Raw genomic sequence first — 25,999 nt, 5'->3', positions numbered from 1 at the left:
TCCGATCACCCTGAACGGTTGGTTCGGGGTATCTTTCTCCCATTTCAAACACACTCACAATAACCAGGACAATTCCCAGCTGCAAACTGCAGGATTTTCGTCACCAACACAAAATATGGAATAACTGAAGTGCTATACTTCTGATAATAATGGGACCCATATTTTTAGTTGCAGGGTCAGCTAAGGAGTAATATGGATATTTTTCCATAGCTGTAAGCCCCTCCGGGAAGCTGTGATGGAAAAGTAACAAAATAACAGACCGCAACTAAGTCATCTGTGGTCTCTAAAGAGAGTTAAATTCATAATGGAAAATATGGTATCACTTTGGGGCTTCTGCGATCAACCAGCGATAAGTTATGCCAGAAATTAGAGATTCTAATAAAAATATGAAGGCTGGAGCCCAGCATACGTGAGGTCATCACGTGGGGTGTGTGGGCAGGTCTCCACCTTCGGCATAAAAGACACAGTCAAAGGGGGGTCAGTATTCATTGCCGGGGGGTATAGGTTCTATAAGCAATGGATCCTGTTCGAGAACGGTCAAATCAATAATTGGGGCACCTCCCCTCCACCTATACCGAATCATCTCAGCGATCTTTATAGTAAGTCTTCTGTAATCCTGTTTATTTTGTGTAACTGTTGTGGTAAGACGACTCACTTGTCCGCTTTCGGAAGTAGACTCAGGAACCGGGTTTTCTCTGCAGGCTTTATTATATGGCATAAAGCCCCGCAGCTCCATTAAAAATAAACACGACCTTACTGGCAAAATGACAAAGCAAAAGATAAACGACAGCACAGTCCATAGGAGTGTGTGGTTTGTCCACACAGGTTGTAGCACAGCCTTCAGCTCCTTCCTGAGCTATGGCTTCTCAGTCTGGAGACCTTGCCTCTCCAAACACAACAACAGAAAAAAAAACAGTGACTGTGTATTTAAGCTTGCTCAGCCACACCCTGAGGCGAGGTAGTGTGAATGGCGTCCCACCCTCTTTGCCATTCACAAAAAAACACACCCTTTAGTGAGTTAGCCCCCAGCATGCTGGCAGAAAGTATGTAGGTTTCCGTTCACACAGGCTAGCAACCTAAGTGACACATACGTCCCCTCATATATAACACCAGTGACGCTGTATATTCTGTACTGTAAATGTCCCCTTTTATAAGACCTTTTGTATATTTTTCATAAGCACTGCCTCTCTTTTGGATTAAATATAAAATGTAATCGTTCCCTCCCCTGAAGCCATATACGCTACCAGAAAGCAGTCGTCCGACCAGGCAGGGTATTTGTGTATTGTGTTTCTATATTTGTTTTTTTTCTGTTTAGTGACCATGTGTGAACATGCTCTTACTTGTAGCATGCACACCAATTTACATTCCAGTTCAGTCCTTCAGCTTTTTTCAGTCTAATGTGCACAAGTGCATATAAGGGTGTGGCCACCTTTTGCCTGAGCTGGAAAGTCTATTTCATCTTGCTTCCCATGTTTCTGTGTCTATTAGTGGTTCAGTCTCTCAGCCCTTATCCACAGTACATCACTTGACAAACAGTAAGGTTTTTGTCCGGTAGGTAGAAGGGCCTCGATCTGATAACCTGTTGTCCGGTGGGCAAACAGTCCTGGATCCTATGACCTGTTGTCCTGTGGGCAGATGGGCCCGATCCGATGACCTGTTGTCCGGTGGGCAAAAGGACCTGGATCTGATGACCTGTTGTCCGGTGGGCAGATGCGCCCCGATCAGATGACCTGTTGTCCGGTGGGCAGACGGGCCTCAATCCTATGACCTGTTGTCCTGTGGACAGACGGGCCCCAATCCGATAACCTGTTGTCCGGTGGGTGGCCACCTTCTGCCTGAGCTGGAAAGTCTATTTCATCTTGCTTCCCATGTTTCTGTGTCTGTCTATTAGTGGTTCAGTCTCTCAACCCTTATCCACAGTATATCACTTGACAAACAGTTAGGTTTTTGTCCGGTGGGTATAAGGGCCTCGATCCGATGACCTGTTGTCAGGTGGGCAAACGGGCCTGGTTCTAATGACCTGTTGTCCGGTGGGCAAATGGGCCCCGATCTGATGACCTGTTTGGAGGGCAAACGGGCCCCGATCCGAGGACCTGTTGTCCGGTGGGCAGACGGGCCCCGATCCGATGACCTGTTGTCCGGTGGGCAGACGGGCCCCGATCTGATGACCCGTTCTCCAGTGGGAAAACGGGCCTGGATCTGATGACCAACATGTTGTCCAGTGGGCAGATGGGCCCCGATCCGATGACCTGTTGTCCGGTGGGCAAACGGGCCTGGATCAGATGAGCTGCTATTGAGTGGGCTAACTAACGGGCCTGGATCCGATGACCTGTTGTCCGGTGGGCAAACGGGTCTGGATCCTATGACCTGTTGTCCGGTGGGCAGATGGGCCTGGATCCGATGGCCTGTTGTCCGGTGGGCAGATGGGCCCGGATCCGATGACCTGTTGTCCGGTGGACAGAGGGGCCCCAATCCGATGACCTGCTGTCCGGTGGGCAGATGGACCCCGATCCGATGACCTGCTGTTCGGTGGGCAGATGGGCCCCGATCCGATGACCTGCTGTTCGGTGGGCAGATGGGCCCCGATCCGATGACCTGTTATCCAGTGGGCAAATAGGCCTGGATCCAATGACCTGTTGTCTGGTGGGCAGGTGGGCCCCGATCCAAAGACCTGTTCTCAGGTGGGCAAACGGGCCTGGATCCGATGACCTGTTGTCCGGTGGGCAGATGGGCCCCAATCCAATGACCTGTTGTCCGGTGGGAAAACGGGCTTAGATCCGGACAACAGGTCATCGGATCCAGGCTCATTTTCCCACTGGAGAACAGGTCATCGAATCCAGGCCCGTCTGTCCACCGGACAACAGATCATCGGATCGAGGCCTCTATACACACCGGACAATAGCTCATCGGATCGGGGCCCTTATGCCCACCGGACAATAGCTCATCGGATCAGGGACCGTCTGCCCACCGGACGACAGGCCATCGGATCGTGGTAAGTCTGTCCACCGGCCAACAGGTCATCGGATAAGGGCCCGTCTGCCCACCGGACAACAGGTCATCGGTACCCGCCCGTCTGCACACTGGACAACAGGTCATCGGATCGGGGCCCATCTGCCCACCGGACAACAGGTCATCAGATCCGGCCCATCTGCCCACCGGACAACAGGTCATCGGATCCAGGCCCGTTTGCCCACCGGAGAACAGGTCTTTGGATCGGGGCCCATCTGCCCACCGGATAACAGGTCATCGGATCCAAGCCCATTTGTCCACCGGACAACAGGTCATCGGATCGGGGCTCATCTGTCCACTGAACAACAGGTCATCAAATCCAAGTCCGATTGCCCACCGGATAACAGGTCATCAGATCCAGGCCCCTTTGACCTGTTGTCCGGTGGGCAGATGGGCACCGATCCGTTGACCTGTTGTCCAGTGGGCAAACAGGCCTGCATCCGATGGACTGTTGTCCGGTGGACAGATGGACCCCGATCCGATGACCTGTTGTCCTGTAGGAAAACTGGTTTGGATCCGATGACCTATTGTCTGTTGGGGCAGACGGGCCCCGATCGGATGATCTGTTGTCCGGTGGGCAGACAGACCCCGATCCGATGACCTGCTGTCTGGTGGGCCGACGGGCCCCGATCCGATGACCTGTTGTCCGGTGGGCAGACGGGCCCCGATCCGATGACCTGTTGTCTGGTGGGCAGACCGGCCCCGATCCGACGACCTGTTGTCTGGTGGGCATAAGGGCCCCGATCCGATGAGCTGTTGTCCGGTGGCCATATGGGCCCCGATCCGATGAGCTGTTGTCCGGAGGGCATAAGGGCTCAGATCCGATGACCTGTTGTCTGGTGTGCATAAGGGCCCCAATCCGATGAGCTATTGTCCGGTGGATATAAGGGCCTTGATACGATGAGCATGTTGTCCGGTGGGCAAATGGGCCTGGATCTGATGACATCTTCTCCGGTGGGCAAATGGGCCTGGATCCAATGACCTGTTGTCCGGTGGGCAGATAGGCCCTGATCCGATGACTTGTCAAGTGGGCAAATAGGCCTGGATTGGATGACCTGTTGTCCGTGGGCTGATGGGCCCCGATCCTTTGACCTGTTGTCCGGTGGTCAAACGGGCCTGGATCCGATGACCTTTTGCCCGGTGGACAGATGGGCCCTGATCCGATGACCTGTTGTCTGTTGGGCAGACGGGCCTGGATCCGATGACCTGTTGTCCAGAGGGCAGATGGGTCCCGATCCGATGACCTATTGTCCGGTGGGCAAACGGGCCTGGATCAGATGACCTGCTGTCGAGTGGGCTAACGGGCCTGGATCCGATGACCTGTTGTCCGGTGGGAAGACGGACCCCGATCCGATGACCTGTTGTCCGGTGGGCAAACGGGCCCGGATCGGATGATCTGTTGTCCGGTGGGCAGACAGGCGCCGATCATCGCGATGACCTGTTGTCCGGTGGGCAAATGGGCCCCAATCCAATGACCTATTGTCTGGTGGGCAGATGGGCCCCAATCCAATGACCTGTTGTCTGGTGGGCAGATGGGCCCCGATCCCATGACCTGTTGTCCGGAGGTCAGACGGGCCCGGATCCGATGACCTGTTGTCCGGTGAGCAGACGGGCCCCGATCCGATGACCTGTTGTCCGGAGGTCAGACAGGCCCTGATTCGATGACCTGTTTGTTGTCCAGTGGGCATGAGGACCCCGATCCGATGAGCTATTGTCCGGTGGGTATAAGGACCTCGATCCGATGACCTGCCGTTCGGTTGGCAAACGGGCCTGAATCCGATGACCTTTTGTCCGGTCGGCAGATGGGCCCCCATCCGATGACCTGTTTTCCGGTGGGCAAACGGACCTGGATCCGATGACCAGTTGGCCGGTGTACAGATGGGCCCCGATCCAATGACCAACTGTTGTCCGGTGGGCAAACTGGCCTGGATCCGATGACCTGTTGTCCGGTGGGCAGATGGGCCCCGATCCGATGACCTGTTGTTCGGATCATGGCCGGTCTGTCCACCGGACGACTAGTCGGTCATCGGATCCAGTAGTGACTGATGAGCTAGTGACTGCTGAGCACTATATACAGTGGATGAGCACTAACTATATACAGTGAGTGCAGAGCACTATATACCAGATGAGCACTATATACAGTGACTGATGAGCACTACATACAGTGAGGCCGGTCTGTCCACCGGAAAACACGTCATCGGATCGGGGCCCGTCTACCCACCGGACAACAGGTCATCGGATCGGGGCCCGTCTGCCCACCGGACAACAGGTCTGCGGATTGGGGCCCGTCTGCCCACCAAACAACAGGTCATCGGATCGGGGCCTGTCTGCCCACCAAATAACAGGTCATCGGATCCCGGGGCCCATCTGTGCACCGGACAGACAACAAACAATCGGATCCGGGCCTGTCTGCCCTCCCTCCGGACAACAGGTCATCGTATCGGGGCCCATCTGCCCCCCGGACAACAGGCCATCGGATCGGGGCCCATCTGTCCACTGGACAACAGGAGGACATCGGATCCAGGCCCGTTTGCCCACCCGACAACAGGTCATCGGATCGGGGCCATCTGCCCACCAGACAACAGGTCATCGGATCGGGGCCCATCTACCCACCAAACAAAAGGTCATCGGATCCAGTCCCGTTTACCCACCGGACAACAGGTCATCAGATCGGGGCCCATCTATCCACCGGACAGCATGTCATCAGATCCGGTCCCCTCTGCCCACCGGACAACAAGTCATCGCATCGTGGCCCATCTGCCCACCGGACAACAGGTCATCGGATCGGGGCCCGTCTGCTCACCGGACAATAGGTCATCGGATCCAGTCCCGTTTTCCCATCGGACAACAGGTCATCGGATCGGGGCCCATCTGTCCACCGGACAAAAGGCCATCGGATCCAGGCCAGTTTGCCAACCGGACAACAGGTCATCTCGGATCCAGGCCCGTTTGCCCACCTGACAATAAATAGGTCATTGGATCCCTCCGGACAATAGCTCATCGGATCGGGGCCCTTATGCCCGCCCACTGGACAACAGTTGGTCATCAGATCAGGCAGGGCTTGCCTGCCCGCCGGACAACAGGTCATCGGATCTAGGCCCGTTTGCCCACCGGACAACAGGTCATCGGATCGGGGCCCGTCTGCCCACCGGACAACAGGTCATCGGATCCAGGTCCGTTTGCTCACCGGACAACAGGTCATTGGATCGGGGCCCATCTGCCCACTGGACAATAGGTCATCGGATCCAGTCCCGTTTTCCCACCGGACAACAGGTCATCGGATCGGGGCCCATCTGTCCACCGGACAACAGGCCATCGGATTCAAGCCAGTCTGCCCACCGGACAAACGGTCATCGGATCCAGGCCCGTTTGCCCACTGGAAAACAGGTCATCAGATCGGGGCCCATCTGCCTACCTGACAATAGAGGCGGGCGGCCCCAAGAGTTCAGACACCTGGAGCCAAGCCCGAGGATGGCGGCCCCTACAGTCCGGACAAGGGGCCAGGCACGAGGTTGGCGGCCTCCACAGTCCGGACACGGGGCCAGGCCTAAGTCGGGCGGCCCCCTCAGTCCGGACAAGGGGCCAGGCCCCCACAGTCCGGATACGGTGCCAGGGCCGAGGAGGGCGGCACCCACAGTATGGACACGGGCCAGGCCCACAGTGATGTCACACTACCACAGGGATAATACACACAGTGATGTCACAGTACAGGATAATGCTGAATTCATAGTGCAGATTATCTATCTACTCAGTGACTGTTGGTCTGGTCACATTGTCACTGGCAGTTTTACAACATTAGCTTGGGAGCCCCAGATTGGGTTAATCACCATGGATTGTATCAGTCCACAAAACAGCTAAGGACAAGCCCACACATTCCAAAAGGTCATCGGATCGGGGCCCATCTGCCCACCGGACAATATGTTGGTCATCGGATCCAGGCCCGATTGTCCACCGGAGAACAGGTCTTTAAGGGACCTCGGGGCCCATCTGCCCACCGGACAACAGGTCATCGGATCCAGGCCAGTTTGCCCACCGGACCACAGTTGGTCATTGGATCGGGGCCCATCTGTACACCGGACAACAGGTCATCGGATCCAGGTCCGTTTGCCCACCGGACAACAGGTCATCGGATCGGGGCCCATCTGCCCACCGGACAAAAGGTCATCGGATTCAGGCCCGTTTGCCAACCGAACAGCCGGTCATCGGATCGAGGCCCTTATACCCACCGGACAATAGCTCATCGGATCGGGGTCCTTATGCCCGCCCAATGGACAACAAACAGGTCATCGGATCGGGGCCTGTCTGCCCACCGGACAACAGGTCATCGGATCGTGGCCGGTCTGCTCACCGGACAACAGGTCATCGGATCGGGGCCCGTCTGCCCTCCGGACAACAGGTCATCGGATCGGGGCCCGTCTGCCCTCCGGACAACAGGTCATCGAATCTGGGCCCGTCTGCCCTCCGGACAACAGGTCATCGGATCAGGGTCCGTCTGCCCAACAGACAACAGGTCATCGGATCGGGGCCCGTCTGCCCAACAGACAACAGGTCATCGGATCGGGGCCCGTCTGCCCACCAGACAACAGGTGGGATTGGGGCCCATTTGGCCACCGGACAACAGGTCATCGCGATGATCGGCGCCTGTCTGCCCACCGAACAACAGATCATTAAATCCGGGCCCGTCTGCCCACCAGACAACAGGTCATCGGATCCAGGCCCGTCTGCCCACCAGACAACAGGTCATCGGATCAGGGTCCGTCTTCCCACCGGACAACAGGTCATCGGATCCAGGCCCGTTACCCCACTCGACAGCAGGTCATCTGATCCAGGCCCGTTTGCCCACCGGACAACAGGTCATCGGATCGGGGCCCATCTGCCCACTGGACAACAGGTCATCAGATCCAGGCCCGTCTACCCACTAGACAACAGGTCATCGGATCGGGGTCCGTCTTCCCACCGGACAACAGGTCATCGGATCGAGGCCCGTTAGTTAGCCCACTCGACAGCAGGTCATCTGATCCAGGCCCGTTTGCCCACCGGACAACAGGTCATCTGATCGGGTCCCATCTGCCCACTGGACAACACGTTGGCAATCGGAACCAGGTCTGTTTACCCACCAGAGAACAGGTCATTGGATCGGGGCCCATCTTCCCACCGGACAACAGGTCATCGGATCCAGGCCTGTTTGCAAACCGGACAACAGGTCATCGGATGGAGCCCCATCTGCCTACTAGACAATAGGTCATCGGATCCAGGCCCGTTTGCCCACCGGAGAACAGGTCTTTGGATCGGGGCCCATCTGCCCCTTAGACAACAGGTCATCGGATCCAGGCCCGTTTGCCCACCGGACAACAGTTGGTCATCGTATCGGGGCCCATCTGCCCACCAGACCCAATAGGTCATCGGATCCAGGTCCTTTTGCTCACCGGACAACAGGTCATCGGATCAGGGCCCATCTGTCCATCGGGGCAAAAGGCCATCGGATCCAGGCCCGTTTGCCCACTGGACAACAGGTTATCGGATCGAGTCCCTTATACCTACCAGACAATAGCTCATCGGATCGGGGCCCTTATGCCCACCGGACAACAGGTCATCAGATCAGGGCCCTTATGCCCACCGGACAGCAGGTCATCGGATCGGGGCCCATCTGCCCAAAGGACAACAGGTCATCGATCGGATCAGGGCCCGTCTGCCCACCAGACAACAGGTCATTAGATCCAGGCCCATTTGCCCACCGGACAACATGTCATCGGATCGGGGCCCGTCTGTCCCCCGGACAACAGGTCTTCGGATACAGGCCCATTTGCCAACCGGACAACAGGTCAAAGGATCGGGGCCCGCCAGCCCACGGACAACAGGTCATCGGATCGGGGCCCGTCTGTCCCCCGGAGAACAGGTCTTTGGATCCAGGCCCATTTGCCCACCGGATAAGAGGTAATCAGATCCAGGCCCATTTGCCCACCGGACAACATGCTCATCGGATCAAGGCCCTTGTATCCACTTCTTCCTGGGCTCCTGCACCTTCCTCAACAGTTTGGCTGCTACCATGCGCCCTGGTAAAACCATCTCCCCCACCCTCACATGCCTGCCGCCTTGGTGCTGCCGATCGTCTGGACCTTGCAGATGTTAACCCTTCCGCATACAACTCCTCCTCCTCTACTTCCTCCACCTCCTCTTGTGCCACCACCTGACTCCGAATTCTGTTTAACATGTGCTCCAGCATGTAAATCACCGGAATAGTCATGCTGATTCCCACCGGACAATAGCTCATCGGATTGGGGCCCTTATGCCGCCCACCAGACAACAGGTCATCGGATCCGGGCCCTTATGCCCTCCGGACAACAGCTGATCGGATTCGGGGCCCATCTGGCCACCGGACAACAGCTCATCGGATCGGGGCCCTTATGCCCACCGGACAACAGGTCGTCGGATCGGGGCCGGTCTGCCCACCAGACAACAGGTCATTTGATCGGGGCCCGTCTGCCCACAGGACAACAGGTCATCGGATCAGGGCCCGTCTGCCCACCGGACAGCAGGTCATCGGATCGGGGTCTGTCTGCCCACCGGACAACAGATCATCCGATCGGGGCCTGTCTGCCCCAACAGACAATAGGTTATCGGATCCAAACCAGTTTTCCTACCGGACAACAGGTCATCGGATTGGGGTCCATCTGTCCACCAGACAACAGGCCATCGGATGCAGGCCTGTTTGCCCACTGGATAATGGGCCCATCTGCCCACCGGACAACAGGTCAAAGGGGCCTGGATCCGATGACCTGTTGTCCGGTGGGCAGATGGGTCCCGATCCGATGACCTGTTATCCGGTGGGCAAACGGGCCTGGATCCGATGACCTGTAGTCCGGTGGGCAGATGGGCCCCGATCTGATGACCTGTTGTCCGGTGGGCTGACGGGCCCCGATCCGATGACCTGTTGTCCAGTGGGCAAACGGGCCCTGATCCGATGACCTGTTGTCAAGTGGGAAGACGGGCGGGTCCGATGACCTGTTGTCCGGTGGGCAGACGGGCCCTGATCCGATGACCTGTTGTCCGGTGGACAGACCGACCACGATCCGATGGCCTGTTGTCCGGTGGGCAGATGGTCCCTGATCCGATGAGCAATTATTGTCCGGTGGGCATAAGGGCCCCGATCCGATAAGCTATTGTCCGGTGTGTATAGAGGCCCCGATCCGATGATCTGTTGTCCGGTGGACAGACGGGCCTGGATCCGATGATCTGTTGTCTAGTGGGAAAATGGGCCTGGATCCGATGGCGCGTTGTCCGGTGGGCAATCGGGCCTGGATCTGATGACCTGTTGTCCGGTTGGCAAACATGCCTGGATCCGATGACCTGTTGTCCGGATCTAGGCCCGTTTTCCCACCGGACAACAGGTCATTAGATCGGGGCCCATCTGCCCACCGGACAACAGGTCATTGGATCCAGGCCCGTTTGCCCACTGGACAACACGTCATGAGATCGGGGCCCGTCTACCCACCGGACAACAGGTCATTGGATCCAGGCATGTTTGCCCACCGGACAACAGGTCATCGGATCGGGGCCCATCTGCCCACCGGACAACAGGTCATCAGATCCAGGCCCATCTGCCCACCGGACAACAGTTCATCGGATCCGGGCCCATCTGCCCACCGGACAACAGGTCATCGGATCCAGACCCGTTTGCCCACCGGACATTTGGTCATCGGATAGGCCCGTTCGTTAGCTCACTCAACAGCAGTGCATCTGATCCAGGCCCGTTTGCCCACCCTTGACCACAAAACAGCTAAAGACGGCCCACACATACTGTGTAAAAGTGATAATTTCACACTGACAATCCCTAGTGCAGGTTGTAAAGCTGGGGCTGTCAATACTTATGAGGGGGCTGCTGTAACATGGGCAGGGGGCTTTTATACAATGGCTCGTAAAGCCAGTGCAGTCCTTTCATGTCATTCATTACATGGATAGCTACAACAACATATGAAAAAAAGTACAAAAGTACAATTAGGAGGTCATCTTTAGAACATGACCCTGAAGATTATATTTTCCAGTGAAAATAAATCATTTGGTCTCATACATGATCTACAAATACCAAAGTGACAGATTTTTACCCCAAGTTCCTCTAGTACAATTTCTTGTTTGGTTTGGAAAAAATGTTTTCAAATACCCTCTTTGGCAATTCTGAGTTAATAGAGGGGTCTCCTCATTCAGGTCCCATCATCAATGGGGAGCTATAAAAAGAGTCTCTCTCAGGAGGACAGGTCATCCGATCCAGACCCGTTTGCCCACCGTCCGGACAAAAGGTCATCGGATCTGGGCCCGTCAGCCCACCTTACAACAGGCCATCTGATTAAAACCCGTCTTCTGCCCACCGGACAATAGGTCATCGGATCCAGGCCCGTTTGCCCACTGGAAAACAGGTCATCAGATCCCGGGGCCCATCTGCCTACCAGACAACATAATGAGCACCGTGATGTCACAGATGAGCACAGTGATGTGAGTAATGAGCACAATGATGTCAGTACAGGAGGAATGAGCACAGTGATGTCACAGTACAGGAGTAATGAGCACAGTGATGTCACATGTGGTACAGGAGGAGTAATGAGCACAATGATGTCAGTACAGGAGTAATGAGCACGCACAGTGATGTCACAGTACAGGAGTAATGAGCACAGTGATGTCACAGTACAGGAGTAATGAACACAGCGATGTCAGTACAGGAGGAATGAGCACAGTGATGTCACACAGGTCATGGGATCCAGGCTCGTTTGCCTACCGGACAACAGGTCATTGGATCGGGGCCCATCTGCCCACCGGACAACAGGCCATCGGAGTCAAGCCCGTCTGCCCACCGGACAAACGGTCATCGGATCCGGGCCCATTTGCCCACCGGACAACCAGGTCATCGGATCGGGGCCCATCTGCCCACCAGACAACAGATCATCGGATCCATGATCGTTTGCCCACCGGAAAACAGGTCATCGGATCGGGGCCCATCTGCCCACCGGACATCAGGTCATCGGATCCAGGCACGTTTGCCCACCTGAGAACAGTTCTTTGGATCAGGGCCCATTTGCCCACCGAACAACAAACAGGTCATCGGATCCAGGCCCTTTTGCACACCGGACAACAGGTCATCGGATCGGGGCCCATCTGCCCACCGGACAACAGGTCATCGGATCTCCAGGCATGTTTGCCCACCAGGTCATCGGATCCGGGCCCATTTGCCCACCGGAAAACAGGTCATTGAATCGGGGCCCATCTGCCCACCGGACAACAGGTCATCAGATCCAGGCTCATTTGCCCACCGGACAACAGGTCATCGGATCGGGGCCCGTCTGCCCACCGGACAACATGTTGGTCATCGGATCCAGGCCCGTTTGCCCACCGGAAAACAGGTCATTGGATCCGGGCCCATCTGCCCACCGGACAACAGGTCATCGGATCCAGGCTCGTTTGCCCACCGGACAACAGGTCATTGAATCTGGGCCCATTTGCCCACCGGATAACAGGTCATCGGATCCAGGCCCGTTTGCCCACCAGATAAAAGATGTGATCCGGCCGGGCCCATTTGCCCACCGGACAACAGGTCATCGAATCCCAGGGCCCATCTGCCCACCAGACAACAGGTCATTGGATCCAGGCTCGTTTGCCCACCGGAAAACAGGTCAACGGATCGGGGCCCATCTGCCCACTGGACACAGGTCATCGAATCCAGGCACGTTTGCCCACCGGAGAACAGGTCTTTGGATCGGGGCCCATTTCACCGAACAACAGGTCATCGGATCCAGGCCCTTTTGCCCACCGGATAACAAACAGGTCATTGGATCCGGGGCCCATCTGCCCACCGGACATCAGCTGGATCCAGGCATGTTTGCCCACCGGACAACAGGTCATCGGATCCGGGCCCATTTGCCCACCAGACAACAGGTCATCGAATCGGGGCCCATCATAATATATTATGTACATAGTATGGGCAGGTGGGCCTTAAAGGGATTTTCCAGGACAAACATATTGATGGCCTATCCCCTGGTTAGGTCATTAATATCAGATTTGTGGGGGTCCAGCACACGGCACCTCCACTAATCAGCTGTTTGCAGCTTCGGCAGAGGTCAGATGTAAACAGTGTGGAGGAGCTGAACATCACTGATCTCGGATCCAGGCTCGTTTGCCCACCGGACAACAGGTCATCCATCGGATTGGGGCCTGTCTGCCCACCGGACAACAGGTCATTGGATCAACAGGTCATCAGATCGGGGCCCATCTGCCCACTCCGACACAGGTCATCGGATCCAGGCTCGTTTTCCCACCGGACAACAGATCATAGGATCGGGGCCCATCTGCCCACCGGACAACAGGTCATCAGATCCAGGCATTTTTGCCCACCGGACAACAGGTCATCGAATAGGGGCCCATCTGCCCAAAGGACAACAGGTCATCGGATCCAGGCTCATTTGCCCACCGGACAACAGGTCATTGTCTGACCACCGGACAACAGGTCATCGGAACGGGGCAGTTTGCTCACCGGAAAACAGGTCATTGGACAGGGCCCATCTGCCCACCGGAGAACAGGTCATCGAATCCAGGCTTGTTTGCCCACAGGACAACAGGTCATTTGATCTGTGCCCATTTGCCCACCGGACAACAGATCATCGAATCCAGGCTTGTTTGCCCACCTGACAATCGGATCGGGGCCCATCTGCCCACCGGACAACAGCTCATCGGATCGGGGCCCTTATGCCCACAGGACAACAGGTCATCGGATCGGGGCCGGACTGCCCACCAGACAACAGGTCATCGGATCGGGGCCCATCTGCCCACCTGACAATAGCTCATCGGATCGAGGCCCTTATACCCACCGGACGATAGCTCATCGGATCGGGGCCCCTATGCCCACCAGACAACAGGTGCCGATGTGCCCACCGGACAACAGGTCATCGGATCCGGGCCCGTCTCCTCACCGGACAACAGGTCATCGGATCGGGGCCGTCTGCTCACCGGACAACAGGTCATCAGATCGGGGCCATCTGCCCACCGGACAACAGGTCATTGGATCGGGGCCCGTCTGCTCACCGGACAACAGGTCATTGGATCGGGGCCCATCTGCCCACCGGACAACAGGTCATCGAATCCGGGCCCGTCTCCTCACCGGACAACAGGTCATTGGATCGGGGCTATCTGCTCACCGGAAAACAGGTCATCGGATCGGGGCCATCTGCCCACCGGACAACAGGTCATTGGATCGGGGCCCGTCTGCCCACCGGACAACAGGTCATCGAATCCGGGCCCGTCTACTCACCGGAAAACAGGTCATTGGATCGGGGCCATCTGCCCACCGGACAACAGGTCATTGGATCGGGGCCCGTCTGCTCACCGGACAACAGGTCATTGGATCGGGGCCCGTCTGCCCACCGGACAACAGGCCATCGAATCGGGGCTCGTCTGCCCACCGTCCGGGGCCCGTCTGCTCCCTGGAAACAGGTCATCTGATCTGATCGGGGCCTTTCTGCCCACCGGACAAGAGGTCATCAGATCCAGGCTCGTTTGCCCATCGGACAAAAGGTCACCGGATCGGGCCATCTGCCCACCGGACAACAGGTCATCGGATCCAGGACCTTATGCCCACCTGACAACAAGTCATCGGATCCGGGCCCGTCTGTCAACCGAACAACAGGTCATGGGATCGGGGCCGGTCTGCCCACCGGACAAAAGGTCATCGGATCTGAGCCCATCTGCCCACCGGACAACAGGTCATCGGATCGGGGCCCGTCTGCCCCAACAGACAATAGGTCATCAGATCCAGTCCAGTGTTTCCACCGGACAACAGGTCATCGAATCGGGGCCCATCTGTCCACCGGACAACAGGTCATCAGATCCAGGCCCGTTTGACCACCGGACAAAAGGTCATCGGATCCAGGCCCGTTTGACCATCAGACAAAAGGTCATCGGATCGGGGCCCATCTGCCCATCAGACAACAAACAGGTCATCGGAACCAGGCTCGTTTGCACACCGAAAAACAGGTCATGGGATCAGGGCGCATCTGCTCACCGGACATCAGGTCATCGGATCCAGGCACGTTTGCCCACTGGAGAACAGGTCTGTGGAACGGGGCCCATTTGCCCACCGAACGAACAACAGGTCATCGGATCCAGGCCCGTTTGCCCACCGGACAACAAACAGGTCATCGGATCGGGGCCCATCTGCCCACCGGACAACAGGTCATCGGATCCAGGTATTTTGGCCCACCGGACAACAAACAGGTCATTGGATCTGGGCCCAATTGCCCACCAGATATCAGGTCATCGGATCCAGGCCCGTTTGCCCACCGGATAAAAGATGTGATCCGGGCCCATTTGCCCACCGGACAACAGGTCATCGGATCCCGGGGCCCATCTGCCCACCAGACAACAGTTGGTCATTGGATCCAGGCTCATTTGCCCACCGGAAAACAGGTAATCGGATTGGGGCCCATCTGCCCACCGGACACAGGTCATCGAATCCAGGCACGTTTGCCCACCGGAGAACAGGTCTTTGGATCGGGGCCCATTTCACCTAACAACAGGTCATCGGATGCAGGCCCGTTTGCCCACCGGATAACAGGTCATTGGATCCGGGGCCCATCTGCACACCGGACAACAGGTGGATCCAGGCATGTTTGCCCACCGGACAACAGGTCATCGGATCCAGGCCCGTTTGCCCACCGGACAACAGATCATCGGACCGAGGCCCTTATACCCACCGGACAATAGCTCATCGGATCGGGGCCCTTATGCCCACAGGACAACAGGTCATCGGATCGGGGCCGGACTACCCACCAGACAACAGGTCATCGGATCGGGGCCCATCTGCCCACCGGACAACAGATCATCGGATCCAGGCCCGTTTGCCCACCGGACAATAGCTCATCGGATCGAGGCCCTTATACCCACCGGACAATAGCTCATCGGATCGAGGCCCTTATACCCACCGGACAATAGCTCATCGGATCGGGGCCCCTATGCCCACCGGACAACAGGTGCTGATGTGCCCAACGGACAACAGGTCATCGGATCGGGGCCAGTCTCCTCACCGGACAACAGGTCATCGGATCGGGGCCATCTGCCCACCGGACAAAAGGTCATCGGATCCCGGGGCCCATCTGCCCACCAGACAACAGTTGGTCATTGGATCCAGGCTCATTTGCCCACCGGAAAACAGGTCATCGGATTGGGGCCCATCTGCCCACCGGACACAGGTCATCGAATCCAGGCACGTTTGCCCACCGGAGAACAGGTCTTTGGATCCGGGGCCCATCTGCACACCGGACAACAGGTGGATCCAGGCATGTTTGCCCACCGGACAACAGGTCATTGGATCCGGGCCCATCTGCCCACAGAACAACAGGTCATCGGATCCATGCTCGTTTGCCCACCGGACAACAGGGCATCGGATCAACAGGTCATTGGATCGGGGCCCATCTGCCCACCGGAACACAGGTCATCAGATCCAGGCTCGTTTGTCCACCGGACAACAGGTCATCGGATCGGGGCCCATCTGTCCACCGGACAACAGGTCATCGGATCCAGGCCCGTTTGACCACCGGACAAAAGGTTATCGGATCCGGGCCCATTTGCCCACCGGTCAACAGGTCATCGGATCGGGGCCCATCTGCCCATCAGACAACAGGTCATCGGATCCAGGCTCGTTTGCACACCGGAAAACAGGTCATCGGATCAGGGCGCATCTGCCACCGGACATCAGGTCATCGGATCCAGGCACGTTTGCCCACCAGAGATCAGGTCTGTGGATCGGGGCCCATTTGCCTACCGAACAACAGGTCATCGGATCCAGGCTCGTTTGCCCACCGGACAACAAGTCATCAGATCTGGCCAGGTCTGTTTGCCCACCGAACAACAGGTCATCGGATCGGGGCCCATCTGCCCACCGGACAAAAGGTCATCGGATTGAGGCCCGTTTGCTCACAGGACAACAGGTCATAGGATTCTGGCCGGTCTGCTCACCGGACAACAGGTCATCGGATCGGGGCCCGTCTGCCCACCGGACAACAGGTCATGGGATCGGGGCCCGTCTGCCCACCGGACAAAAGGTCATGGGATCGGGGCCTATCTGCCCACCGGACAACAGATCATCGGATCCAGGCCCGTTTGCCCACCGGACAACAGCTCATCGGACCGAGGCCCTTATACCCACCGGACAATAGCTCATCGGATCGGGGCCCTTATGCCCACAGGACAACAGGTCATCGGATCGGGGCCGGACTACCCACCAGACAACAGGTCATCGGATCGGGGCCCATCTGCCCACCGGACAACAGATCATCGGATCCAGGCCCGTTTGCCCACCGGACAATAGCTCATCGGATCGAGGCCCTTATACCCACCGGACAATAGCTCATCGGATCGGGGCCCCTATGCCCACCGGACAACAGGTGCTGATGTGCCCACCGGACAACAGGTCATCGGATCGGGGCCAGTCTCCTCACCGGACAACAGGTCATCGGATCGGGGCCATCTGCCCACCGGACAACAGGTCATCGAACCGGGGCTCGTCCGGTGGACAGATGGACCCCAATCCGATGACCTGTTTTCAGGTGGGAAAACGGGACTGGATCCGATGGCCTATTGTCCGGTGGGCAGACGGGCCCCCATCCGATGACCTGTTGTCCAGTGGGCAAACGGGCCCGGATCCGATGACCTGTTGTCCGGTGGACAGATGGGCCCCGATCCGTTGACATGTTTTCCGGTGGGAAAACGGGACTGGATCTGATGGCCTATTGTCCGGTGAGCAGACGGGCCCCGATCCGATGACCTGTTGTCCGGTGGGCAGATGGGCCCCGATCCAATGACCTGTTGTCCAGTGGGCACACAGGCCCGGATCCGATGACCTGTTGTCCGGTGGACTGATGGGCCCCGATCCGATGACCTGTTTTCAGGTTGGAAAAAGGGACTGGATCCGATGACCTATTGTCCGGTGGGCATAGGGGCTTCAATCCCACAACCTATTGTCCGGTGGGCAGATGGGCTTCAATCCGACAACCTGTTGTCCGGTGGACAGATGGGCCCCGATCCGATGACCTGTTTTCCGGTGGGAAAACGGGACTGGATCAGATGACCTGTTGTCCCGTGGACAAATGGGCCCCGATCCGATGACCTGTTTTCCTATGGGAAAACGGGACTGGATCCGATGGCCTATTGTCCGGTGGGCAGATGGGCCCCTGTCCGATGACCTGCTGTCCGGTGGGCAGATGGGCCCCGATCCGATGACCTGTTGTCCGGTGGGCAGACGGGGCCCGGATCCGATGACCTGTTGTCTGGTGGGCAGATGGGCCCCGATCTGATGACCTGTTGTCCGGTTGGAAAACGGGACTGCATCCGATGGCCTATTGTCCGGTGGGCAGATGGGCCCCGATCTGATGACCTGTTTTCCGGTTGGAAAAAGGGACTGGATCCGATGGCCTATTGTCCGGTGGGCAGACGGGCCCCGATGCGATGACCTGTTTTCAGGTGGTAAAACGGGACTGGATCCGATGACCGTAGACGGGCCCCGATCCGATGACCTTTTGTCTGGTGAGCAGATGGGCCCTGATCCGATGACCTGTTGTCCGGTGGGCAGACGGGCCCGGATCCGATAACCTGTTGTCTTGTGGACAGATGGGCCCCGATCCGATGACCTGTTGTCCGGTTGGAAAACGGGACTGGATCCGATGACCTATTGTCCGGTGGGCAGATGGGCTTCAATCCGACAACCTGTTGTCCGGTGGACAGATGGGCCCCAATCCGATGAGCTGTTTTCCGGTGGGAAAACGGGACTGGATCCGATGACCTGTTGTCCAGTGGGCATATGCGCCCCGATCTGATGACCTATTGTCAGGTGGGTAAACGGGCCCGGATCCGATGACCTGTTGTCCCGTGGACAGATGGGCCCCGATCCAATGACCTGTTTTCCGATGGGAAAACGGGACTGGATCCGATGGCCTATTGTCTGGCGGACAGACGGGCCCCGATCCGATGACCTGTTGTCCGGTGGGCAGATGGGTCCCGATCCGATGACCTGTTGTCCAGTGGGAAAACGGGACTGGATCCGATGACCTGTTGTCCAGTGGGCATATGCGCCCCGATCCGATGACCTATTGTCAGGTGGGCAAACGGTCCCGCATCCGATGACCTGTTGTCACGTGGACAGATGGGCCCCGATCCGATGACCTGCTTTCAGGTGGGAAAACGGGACTGGATCCGATGACCTGTTGTCCAGTGGGCATATGAGCCCCGATCCGATCACCTATTGTCAGGTGGGCAAACGGGCCCGGATCCGATGACCTGTTGTCCGGTGGACATATGGGCCCCGATCCGATGACCTGTTTTCCAGTGGGAAAACGGGACTGGATCCGATGGCCTATTGTCCGGTGGGCAGACGAGCCCCGATCCGATGACCTGTTGTCCGGTGAGTAGATGGGCCCTGATCCAATGACCTGTTGTCCGGTGGGCAGACGGGCCCGGATCCGATATCCTGTTGTCCGGTGGACAGATGGGCCCCGATCCGATGACCTGTTGTCCAGTTGGAAAACGGGACTGGATCCGATGACCTATTGTCCGGTGGGCAGATGGGCTTCAATCCGACAACCTGTTGTCCGGTGGACAGATGGGCCCCGATCCGATGACCTGTTTTCCGGTGGGAAAACGGGACTGGATCCGATGACCTGTTGTCCAGTGGGCATATGCACCCCGATCCGATGACCTATTTTCAGGTGGGCAAACGGGCCCGGATCCGATGACCTGTTGTCCCATGGACAGATGAGACCCAATCCGATGACCTGTTTTCCGATGGGAAAACAGGACTGGATCTGATGGCCTATTGTCCGGTGGGCAGACGGGCCCCGATCGGATGACCTGTTGTCCGGTGGGCAGATGGGTCTCGATCCGATGACCTGTTGTCCGGTGGGAAGACGGGCCCGGATCCGATGACCTGTTGTCCAGTGGGCATATGCGCCCCAATCCGATGACCTATTGTCAGGTGAGCAGATGGGCCCTGATCCAATGACCTGTTGTCCGGTGGGCAGACGGGCCCGGATCCGATATCCTGTTGTCCGGTGGACAGATGGGCCCCGATCCGATGACCTGTTTTCCGATGGGAAAACGGGACTGGATCCGATGGCCTATTGCTGGCGGGCAGACGGGCCCCGATCCGATGACCTGTTGTCTGTTGGGCAGATGGGTCCCGATCCGATGACCTGTTGTCCAGTGGGAAAACGGGACTGGATCCGATGACCTGTTGTCCAGTGGGCATATGCGCCCCGATCCGATGACCTATTGTCAGGTGGGCAAACGGTCCCGCATCCGATGACCTGTTGTCACGTGGACAGATGGGCCCCGATCCGATGACCTGCTTTCAGGTGGGAAAACGGGACTGGATCCAATGACCTGTTGTCCAGTGGGCATATGAGCCCCGATCCGATCACCTATTGTCAGGTGGGCAAACGGGCCCGGATCCGATGACCTGTTGTCCGGTGGACATATGGGCCCCGATCCGATGACCTGTTTTCCAGTGGGAAAACGGGACTGGATCCGATGGCCTATTGTCCGGTGGGCAGACGAGCCCCGATCCGATGACCTGTTGTCCGGTGAGTAGATGGGCCCTGATCCAATGACCTGTTGTCCGGTGGGCAGACGGGCCCGGATCCGATATCCTGTTGTCCGGTGGACAGATGGGCCCCGATCCGATGACCTGTTGTCCAGTTGGAAAACGGGACTGGATCCGATGACCTATTGTCCGGTGGGCAGATGGGCTTCAATCCGACAGCCTGTTGTCCGGTGGACAGATGGGCCCCGATCCGATGACCTGTTTTCCGGTGGGAAAACGGGACTGGATCCGATGACCTGTTGTCCAGTGGGCATATGCACCCCGATCCGATGACCTATTTTCAGGTGGGCAAACGGGCCCGGATCCGATGACCTGTTGTCCCGTGGACAGATGAGACCCAATCCGATGACCTGTTTTCCGATGGGAAAACAGGACTGGATCCGATGGCCTATTGTCCGGTGGGCAGACGGGCCCCGATCGGATGACCTGTTGTCCGGTGGGCAGATGGGTCCCGATCCGATGACCTGTTGTCCAGTGGGAAGACGGGCCCGGATCCGATGACCTGTTGTCCGGTGGAGAGATGGGCCACGATCCGATGACCTGTTTTCAGGTGGGAAAACGGGACAGGATCCGATGACCTGTTGTCCAGTGGGCATATGCGCCCCGATCCGATGACCTATTGTCAGGTGAGCAGATGGGCCCTGATCCAATGACCTGTTGTCCGGTGGGCAGACGGGCCCGGATCCGATATCCTGTTGTCCGGTGGACAGATGGGCCCCGATCCGATGACCTGTTGTCCGGTTGGAAAACGGGACTGGATCCGATGACTTATTGTCCGGTGGGCAGATGGGCTTCAATCCGACAACCTGTTGTCCGGTGGACAGATGGTCCCCGATCCGATGACCTGTTTTCCGGTGGGAAAACTGGACTGGATCTGATGAGCTGTTCCTGTTGTCCAGTGGGCATATGCGCCCCAATCCGATGACCTATTTTCAGGTGGGCAAACGGGCCCGGATCCGATGACCTGTTGTCCCGTGGACAGATGGGACCCAATCCGATGACCTGTTTTCCGATGGGAAAACGGGACTGGATCCGATGGGCTATTGTCCGGTGGGCAGACGGGCCCCGATCCGATGACCTGTTGTCCGGTGAGCAGATGGGTCCCGATCCGATGACCTGTTGTCCGGTGGGAAGACGGGCCCGGATCCGATGACCTGTTGTCCGGTGGAGAGATGGGCTCCGATCCGATGACCTGTTTTCAGGTGGGAAAACGGGACTGGATCCGATGACCTGTTGTCCAGTGGGCATATGCGCCCCGATCCGATGACCTATTGTCAGGTGGGCAAACGGGCCCGGATCCGATGACCTGTTGGCCCGTGGACAGATGGACCCCGATCCGATGACCTGTTTTCTGATGGGAAAACGGGACTGGATCCGATGGCCCATTGTCTGGCGGGCAGACGGGCCCCGATCCGATGACATGTTGTCCAGTGGGCAGATGGGTCCCGATCCGATGACCTGTTTTCCGATGGGAAAACGGGACTGAATCTGATGGCCCATGGTCTGGCGGGCAGACGGGCCCCCGATCCGATGACCTGTTGTCCGGTGGGCATATGAGCCCCGATCCGATGACCTATTGTCAGGTGGGCAAACGGGCCCAAATCCGATGACCTGTTGTCCGGTGGACATATGGGCCCCGATCCGATGACCTGTTTTCCGATGGGAAAACGGGACTGGATCTGATGGCCTATTGTCCGGTGGGCAGACGGGCCCCGATCCGATGACCTGTTGTCCAGTGGGCCGATGGGTCCCGACCCGATGACCTGTTGTCCAGTGGGCAGATGGGCCCAGATCCGATGACCTGTTGTCCGGTGGACAGATGGGCCCCGATCCGATGACCTGTTTTCCGATGGGAAAACGGGACTGGATCCGATGACCTATTGTCCGGTGGGCAGACGGGCCCCGATCCGATGACCTGTTGTCCGGTGAGCAGATGGGCCCTGATCCAATGACCTGTTGTCCGGTGGGCAGACGGGCCCTTATCCGATAACCTGTTGTCCGGTGGACAGATGGGCCCCTATCCGATGACCTGTTGTCCGGTTGGAAAACGGGACTGGATCCGATGACCTATTGTCCGGTGGGCAGATGGGCTTCAATCCGACAACCTGTTGTCCAGTGGACATATGGGCCCCGATCCGATGACCTGTTTTCCGACGGGAAAACGGGACTGGATCTGATGGCCTATTGTCCGGTGGGCAGACGGGCCCCGATCCGATGACCTGTTGTCCAGTGGGCAGATGGGTCCCGACTCGATGACCTGTTGTCCAGTGGGCAGACGGGCCCGGATCCGATGACCTGTTGTCCGGTGGACATATGGGCCCCGATCCGATGACCTGTTTTCAGATGGGAAAACGGGACTGGATCCGATGACCTATTGTCCGGTGGGCAGACGGGCCCCGATCCAATGACCTGTTGTCCGGTGAGCAGATGGGCCCTGATCAAATATCCAATGACCTGTTGTCCGTTGGGCAGACGGGCCCTGATCCGCTAACCTGTTGTCCGGTGGACAGATGTGCCCCGATCCAATGACCTGTTGCCTGGTTGTAAAACGGGACTGGATCCGATGACCTATTGTCCGGTGGGCAGATGGGCTTCAATCCGACAACCTGTTGTCCGGTGGACAGATGGGCCCAGATCCGATGAGCTGTTTTCCGGTGGGAAAACGTTACTGGATCCGATGAACTGTTGTCCAGTGGGCATATGCACCCCGATCCGATGACCTATTGTCAGGTGGGCAAACGGGCCCCGATCCGATAACCTGTTGTCCGGTGGGCAGATGGTCCCCAATCCGATGACCTGTTTTCCGGTGGAAAAGCGGGACTGGATCCGATGACCTGTTGTTCATTAGGCATATGTGCCCCGATCTGATGACCTATTGTCAGTCGGGCAAACGGGCCCCGTTCCGATGACCTGTTGAACCGTGGACAGATGGGACTGGATCCGATGACCTGTTTTCCAGTGGGTAAACGGGACTGGATCCGATGGCCTATTGTCCGGTGGACAGACAGGCCCGGTTCTGATGACCTGTTGTCCGGTGGACAGATGGGCCCCGATTCGATGATCTGTTTTCTGGTGGGAAAACGGGACTGGATCCGAAGACCTGTTGTCCAGTGGGCATATGCACCCCGATCCGATGACCTATTGTCAGGTGGGCAAACGGGCCCGGATCCGATGACCTGTTGTCCAGTGTACAGATGGGCCCCGATCCGATGAACTGTTTTCCGGTGGGAAAACGGGACTGGATCCGATGGCCTATTGTCCGGTGGGCAGACTGGCCCCGATCCGATGCCCTGTTGTCCAGTGGGCAGACAGGACCGGATCCGATGACCTGTTGTCCAGTGGGTAGACGGGACCGGATCCGATGACCTGTTGTCCGGTGGACAGATGGGCCCCGATCCGATGACCTGTTTTCCGGTGGGAAAACGGGACCGGATCCGATGACCTATTGTCCGGTGGGCAGACGGGCCCCGATCCGATGACCTGTTGTCCGGTGAGCACATGGGCCCTGATCCGATGACCTGTTGTCCGGTGGACAGATGGGCCCCGATCCGATGACCTGTTTTCCGGTGGGAAAACGGGACTGGATCCGATGGCCTATTGTCCGGTGGGCAGAAGGGCCCCGATCCGATGACCTGTTGTCCGGTGGGCAGATGGGCCCCGATCCGATGACCTGTTGTCCGGTGGACAGACAGGCCCGGTTCTGATGATCTGTTGTCCGGTGGACAGATGGGCCCCGATCCGATGATCTGTTTTCTGGTGGGAAAACGGGACTGGATCCGAAGACCTGTTGTCCAGTGGGCATATGCACCCCGATCCGATGACCTATTGTCAGGTGGGCAAACGGGCCCGGATCCGATGACCTGTTGTCCGGTGGACAGATGGGCCCCGATCCGATGAACTGTTTTCCGGTGGGAAAACGGGACTGGATCCGATGGCCTATTGTCCGGTGGGCAGACGGGCCCCGGTCCAATGACCTGTTGTCCGGTGGACAGATGGGTCCGATCTGATGACCTGTTTTCCGGTGGGAAAACGGGACTGGATCCGATGACCTGCTGTCCGGTGGGCAGACGGGCCCGGTTCCGATGACCGGTTGTCCAGTGGGCAGATGGGCCCCGATCCGATGAACTGTTTTCCGGTGGGAAAACGGGACTGGATCCGATGGCCTTTTGTCCAGTGGGCAGACGGGCCCCGATCCGATGACCTATTCTCCAGTGGGCAGACGGGACCGGATCCGATGAACTGTTGTCCGGTGGACAGATGGGCCCCGATCCGATGACCTGTTGTCCGGTGAGCAGATGGGCCCTGATCCGATGACCTGTTGTCCGGAGGGCAGACGGGCCTGGATCCGATAACCTGTTGTCTGGTGGACAGATGGGCCCCGATCCGATGACCTGTTGTCCGGTTGGAAAACGGGACTGGATCCGATGACCTATTGTCTGTTGGGCAGATGGGCTTCAATCCGACAACCAGTTGTCCGGTGGACAGATGGGCCCCGATCCGATGACCTGTTTTCCGGTGGGAAAACGGGACTGGATCCGATGACCTGTTGTCCCGTGGACAGATGGGCCCCGATTCGATGACCTGTTGTCCGCTGAGCAGATGGGCCCTGATCCGATGACCTGTTGTCCGTTGGGCAGACGGACCCGGATCCGATAACCTGTTGTCTGGTAGACAGATGGGCCCCGATCCGATGACCTGTTGTCCGGTTGAAAAACGGGACTGGATCCGATGACCTATTGTCCGGTGGGCAGATGGGCTTCAATCCGACAACCAGTTATCCCGTGGACAGATGGGCCCCGATCCGATGACCTGTTTTCCTGTGGGAAAACGGGACTGGATCCGATGACCTGTTGTCCCGTGGACAGATGGGCCCCGATTCGATGACCTGTTTTCCTGTGGGATAACGGGACTGGATCCGATGGCCTATTGTCCGGTGGGCAGATGGGCCCCGGTCCGATGACCTGTTGTCCGGTGGGCAGATGGGCCCCGATCCGATGACCTGTTGTCCGGTGGGCAGTTGGGTCCCGATTCGATGACCTGTTGTCCGGTGGGAAAACGGGACTGGATCCGATGACCTGTTGTACAGTGGGCATATGCGCCCCGATCCGATGACCTAATGTCAGGTGGGAAAACGGGACTGGATCCGATGGCCTATTGTCCGGTGGGCAGACGGGCCCCCATCCGATGACCTGTTGTCCAGTGGGCAGACGGGACCGGATCCGATGACCTGTTGTCCGGTGGACAGATGGGCCGCGATCCGATGACCTGTTGTCCGGTGAGCAGATGGGCCCTGATCCGATGACCTGTTGTCCGGTGGGCAGACGGGCCCGTATTCGATAACTTGTTGTCTGGTGAACAGAT

The sequence above is a fragment of the Phyllobates terribilis genome, unplaced genomic scaffold (assembly GCF_046119375.1).
Source record: "Phyllobates terribilis strain yellow unplaced genomic scaffold, ASM4611937v1 Scaffold_162__1_contigs__length_4246735, whole genome shotgun sequence".
Classification (NCBI taxonomy): domain Eukaryota; kingdom Metazoa; phylum Chordata; class Amphibia; order Anura; family Dendrobatidae; genus Phyllobates; species Phyllobates terribilis.
This window is presented reverse-complemented; position numbering follows the sequence as displayed.